This window comes from Alnus glutinosa, chromosome 7, assembly GCF_958979055.1.
Source record: "Alnus glutinosa chromosome 7, dhAlnGlut1.1, whole genome shotgun sequence".
In the NCBI taxonomy this organism is placed as follows: Eukaryota; Viridiplantae; Streptophyta; class Magnoliopsida; order Fagales; family Betulaceae; genus Alnus; species Alnus glutinosa.
Window position 1 is genome coordinate 12,850,563 of NC_084892.1, and position 6,389 is coordinate 12,856,951.

The window sequence follows — 6,389 nt, forward strand, 5'->3', positions numbered from 1 at the left end:
TAAACCTCCACGTTAGCATCTCTTTGCATGACACATGGCATAACCGTGAGCCAACCAATTTGTGTTGCCACGTCGGACAATACATGCAAGTGCTGTTCAATTAAAAAGATCACATCATTAACAAAAGACATGTCACCATTAAATAAATAAATAAAGGTGGTGGCCTCGATAGGGTAGCAACTGCCGCTTCTCATTTGTGAATGGATGTTGCCTCTTATGTGTGAGGAACGGCTGCCACACATCTATGAGGGGTAGCTGCTCTTCATATATGAGGGGTGGCTTGTTGTCCCTCACAAATGAAGGGTGGTGGCTGCTCATTTACAAGGGGCGTACAACAACTCAAGGAGGCGGCTACCACCCCTCATTTGTGAACCCATTATTTAGGTGGGGAGGCCATCCATCGTCTAGGAGGGGTGGAGGGCCACTGCTCACAGATAAGGGGTGATCGTCCCCTGTTAATTTGAGGGGCAACTACCCCTCCCAAATGTGAAGGGCTACCACCCCTCGCAAGTGAGGGTTCGTCACCCTTTCACTGTAAGGACGTTCAGATGAAAGGCCACCACCCCTCGTCTATGAGAGATAGTTTATAACAGCCTGAGAAATTAATTAACTGGTGACTAACTTTTCAATACGCCTCCCATTCTAATTCCTCCAAAGAATAGGACCAATGGATCTCTATTCCTCAAAAGAAAATACTAAGCAGTGAAAACATAAGATTTTTGTTTTATTTTGCCAACATTAATCATTACAACTAGAGCATTACTAAGAATCATCACATTAACTGAAATTATATTGTACATATCGTCACTATAAAAGATTTAAACTAAATCTTAATACACAAACATGTCTCAAACACTAAGTCTGCAACGTCACCCAAAAGTACTAATTACCATGAACAGCCAGTAAAAATCCCACAATAAGTCATCAAGCATTGACTAGATCTCTATCATTATTCCAAACGGCCGCAATTACCTCAAGGTCCTTCTTGAATCCAACATCTAAATGTCGTCCAACTATAAAACAATACATGTTTTACAAGTGGAAGGGTACAAGAGTAAGTCCACGACTTAGTGAGTAATAATACACATGGTGTACAAGTTATCATGTAACGAACTCAGTTATTTAGCAAAAGTTTATAAATCACAAGCAGTAATATAAATGAAGTCCTCCGTTGAATAAAAAAAATGTCATGATAATGCATTGTAGATATAGTACATGATATATTAAGTAAACATATCATAAGTTAAACATCCATATGGTTTACTCATGATATTAATCCTTTCTTGGTAGGGTTGGCACTATCATGAGGGACCTGTAGTACAACACAAGTGCCCTAGATATTGCTACGTACAATCATCGATAGTGGCATGACCCAATTTAAACCCCAGTTGGTCCACACTACTAACAATGTCGTAGTTGTGACCCACATCCGAACATGGTGCGTCAGTCACATATAAAACCATTAGATCAAAAGCTATAAAATAAAAAGTAAATCTTTTTTACCATAGAGTCCCCGGCAACAGCGCCAAAAACTTGTTAGACCACAAAGGGTGCAAACCCAAGTGTAGGTTTTCGCAAGTAATAAATTCTCGGTAAGTACGAGGTCGATCCACAGGGAATGGTAGATACTAAGTAAAATTCTTATTATTGTGCAAAAAAGTAAATTGAATGGATTTTTCCACTAAAAAGTGGAGCAATGGATATATAATAAACTAAAATAAAATTAACTAAACTAAATTAATAAAAAGAAAAATTGAAAGAAAACACTAAGATTTCAGGGATCCACCTAGCAATTTATTACATATTCTTGAGACATAATATAAAATAGATCAAACATGAGTTGATTGAGAATTTGATTTCATAAACATGACATTATAAATTAAGCATTCAATATATTTTCGAATCATAACAAATCAAACAAAGTAAGCATTTGATATAAACAAAAATCATAATGAATCAAAATAAAGTTGTTTCATTAAATTACTCTTAAATAAAAATCATTCTTAAATTTAATCATTAATCTATGAAGAACAAATAACATAGTCTCAAGAATACATAATAAAAATACTAGGCTTTACCCCTAGCCTTAGCTAGAGGTTTAGCCACTAATGCTTATGAAAAACATAAATGACAAACAACAAAACCGGTTAGGAGCCTCCATAACTGCCCCCTTCACCGGGGCTCTCGCTTCTTCCTTTTTTCTCCTCCCCTCTCTTCTCCCCCCCCCCCCCCCCCCCCCCACCCTTCCCCCCTTTTAGTACAAGCAAAGCATGATATATATAGACTAATTTGCTAGGTCTTTCGATGCCACACACATGCTTTCTTGATTCTTTCTTTATTTAAGAATTATTGCAAGTTTGACTCTTCATGGAAAACAAATCACGTATCTCGACAATTAATGCAGCGCATGACTTTTCCATATCTCCGTACATGTGTTGGAGAGTTATGCATGGAAAGAGCTGATTAGATGCTGATCCTTTCATGGTAGGAAATATGTGTGAGTTAGGTCCCCATAAATCTGCCAAGTAAGGAAAGAAAATCAATTGCCTTGTTATGGAAAGAGATGTTTTTCTTATTTTTCATGTTTTGTTTTCTTCTACGTGCACCCCACGAATTTATTCTTTATTTCCTTGGTCCTCCACGCCTCTTTCTCCTTTTAGTCTTCTACAAAATAACAATTCATTGCATTAATACCAATTTAAGCTCAACTTTAATAATTAAACAATATTCCCCAATTAAATATAAAATGCAAGAATTATAATAAAACGTAGTATGATAATGCTTATTTTAATAGAGAAAATATGCACTTTTAAGCTATTATCATTACCCATGGCCGTTATCCCTTTACACGGTGTACAATGTCATATGATGCAATTACTGTCTTTTACATGCATGCATTTATAAAACCCACATACTTCATCTTTCCATTGTTCATAAATCATTTTCACAAAAGTGGAGTTTACATCATTCTAAAATGTATTTCATGTAAAAAAATTGTACGCATGAACCTTTAATACACAAAATAGTCATGTCATGTAAGAATTTAAATAACAAGTATCCATGTAAATTTTACTTACTTTGCTCATGCGATTTCAGCGAGCAATCCACCGGCCAGTCACCAACCTCCAAATTTGTGAAATGATCTATTTTCAATTTCTAACCTAGACAAAAATACCCTTAAATCTATATTATGGGCAAAATGGTCATTATGCCTAACCAACGAACGTTCGGTTATCATGTCGATTGTTCAGTAACTGTACTGAACGTTCATTAATTGATCAAAATCTCCATTTCTAACAAAGGTCCAAACTTTTCCTAGTCTATTAGGACCTAAGGTTCTTCTACGGCACTAACCACGGTCTTAAACCACAATAGCACCTACATACATAATAAAGTAGGTCGAACATTTAATAAAGACTAACCATTACTAATCTTGTCTTACGACTTAACACAACCTTATAAGAGTAACCCAAACCCTAGATCTACCAAAACAACATTAACAGAAGCTATTCCTGCTGATAACATCAAACAAAACGAGTTTAAGTCTAGGGTATTACCTCTTCAAGAAGATAAGACCAAAGGCAAACTCCTCTCTCCAAACCTCCACTATCTTTCCCACTAGGGTTCTCTCAGCTCAAAATGGAAAAAATTGAGCTTAAGGGGCGTAAGACCCTTATTTATAAGCTCTCATACACGTCCAAAAGAGTAAGGTCTATTTTATAAAATAAAATAAAAAAAGCCTTCAGACAAGCATCGAATGTTCAGAATTGAACTTTGATCGTTCAAGGTCTGATGTGGTGTGGAGTCAATAATATTAAACCACTTGTAATAGAACGAATCTTTATAGGATAGGGTCTATGTGAGGGTGTACATCAAGGATTGTCGGTTTGTGTCGTGTAAAGTATTCAAAATTAATTGTAATATAATTTAGAGAAAGAGTTTATTGTTTTTGTATTAATTATCACTAATATACACAAAAGTAAATGAGAATGTAGTTAGGAGAAAGATAGAGTATTGATTTCACCACTAACCTCATAATAATCGTAAATTGCAGTTATCAAGTGAATAACATGAACATGAGTATTAGGACTCATGAGTGTGTGTCAAGCACCCAACGATGTCATAAAGAAAGTACTTGTACTAAGAAATAAGAATAATCCATCTTTGGTTGGAATGAATCGTCCACCTAACCACTCAGATGCGGAACAATCCGTTCTTCCCTCGGTATGAATTATCAAATCAATTAATTAATATACACGTAATCAAAGGAATAAGAATATCTCATTTTTCGGTAAGAACAAATTGATTTACCTAAATTAAACTAACTAAGATTTAAAACAATTTATTCTTCCTAGGCATAGCCTATTAAACCCTCATGATTTCGTGTCCATTAATTTCGTTGTAAAACCATCGTTCATACAATCACAAAAAATATGAACGTTGAGTTCAATGAAGATAAACAATTTTCAAAATTTTATCAAAAATTGAATTTAGACATTAAGAAATATTTTCAAGATTAAACAACCAATACTCATGATATAAAATTCGCAAGAAAAAATACAATTACACCATTATTACTTCGGAGAGGGCTAAATAAATACCTTATGAAGGATTTAGCCGCTTATGGTGATATTGGAAATCGCCTTTGTTGAAGAGAGTTTCATTCCAAGAAGCTGCTGGAAAATAGGAACTCTTTTCTCCAAACCCTAGCCACTAATCCTATTGATTTCTATTCTCTATAAAGTTATGTGTGTCATGCACTGATGAGTGCCAAAAAGTGTATATTTGGACCCCTTAATTTATATTAGTTAGACTTTTAGCTTTGTTATTATCTAATGTTTTGGCTAGTTTTGGTGTTTTTACGTTTTTGCAGGACTTGGAGATAAAATGACAGTATTTTAATTAAAATTGCAAAGAAGTGGAAAAACCATCTCGTTTTGACTCACTTTCAAATGTGAAGAGAAATGCATATATATATATATATATATATATATTGGCGGAAAGACTTGTAGCCGTGAGAACCAAAGCTGGAATTGTGCAAACTTGGACAGCACCATTTCCCCACAAAACCAGGCCAGCACCTCTCTCTCGTCTCCCCATGCGTTTCCCCCCTTTCAAAGCTAGCAAAAGTAGGCTAGCATGGGCTCTTAAACTGCTGGACAGCAACTCACATGCTGCTGTCCTTCCAAAACTGCTCCAGCAGCACCCAACAAACTAGCCCTCAATAAAGAAGCCAGCCAACATGGGCAGCACTCAAGTTTGTCTCCCCATTACCACCGAATTGCACACATGGACAGCAACTCCTAAGCATGGCCAGCAGCACAAGAATTCCATCCAATGAGCTGGGCACCATGCAAGAACCAGCAGATTTTTACCGAAACACATAGGTGCTGCATAAGAGGGATGGTCAGCACCGAGAACCAACAGGTTTGGCAAAGGGGCTTTTTCCAAGACGCATCACGTGATTCTTTCAGTTTCCACACGGTCTTCTTGAGGAAAGGGCAGCACAATACTTGTATGCCTCTCCGCATTTCCATGCGCGAATTCGAGAAGGAGCATAATTTGAATTTGCCATTTCCATGAAAATCAAAAATCAACACACAAATTAGACCTGTAGCTATGTATATTTAGGTTGTCTCTTGTCTCCATGATAGGAACAAGACATGCACGTGAAAGGGTAGCAGAAAAGAGACAACCTGCAGATTCAGCAAGAATTCCGGAAAGTGAAGGGCAGTGGCACCATTTTACATTTCGTTTCTTTGTTGTTTTTCTCTTTAATTTTTGTCAAGCTTGCAGTATATATTTCTCTCTTCTCTGAGGAAGAGAACGTGTGTGGAGTGGGGCACAGCCCTCACGCACCAAGTCTCTCTTCTAGAGGTTTTGTTCTACCATATTTTTTTCCTTTTGTAAGTGTTTATTTTTATGCTTTTAATTCAAGGTTTTAGATTTTATTTTTATTATTATGTGTAGCTAAAATTTCATTTAGGGTTGAGGATGAAAGAAATTATGTTTTCATACTTGTTTATGCTATTTGATTTTATGGGCTTTGGATTTTTAATTGTTTTACTTCTATTCGATTTTTGAGATGATTTTTGGGTATCTCTTATGATTTCCGGATACAAGTGATGATTTGAAGTTGTCTCATTGTCACGCCCCCGTTTTGGGAAATAAGGGAAACGCGTACTAAAAGATAAATAAATAAGTAAATAAAGACGGAGAGTTTCAAGACACGAGAAGTATTACTATTTATGCTAACTATGATAGCAGTATCAAAATTTTACACTGGGGTTCAAGGTTATTTACAACTCAAAAGTGAAGTGGTAATACAAAAGCTAGCAATCAACATTGCTAGAAAACCACCACATAAGTTAAAGGACTGAAATGTGTAC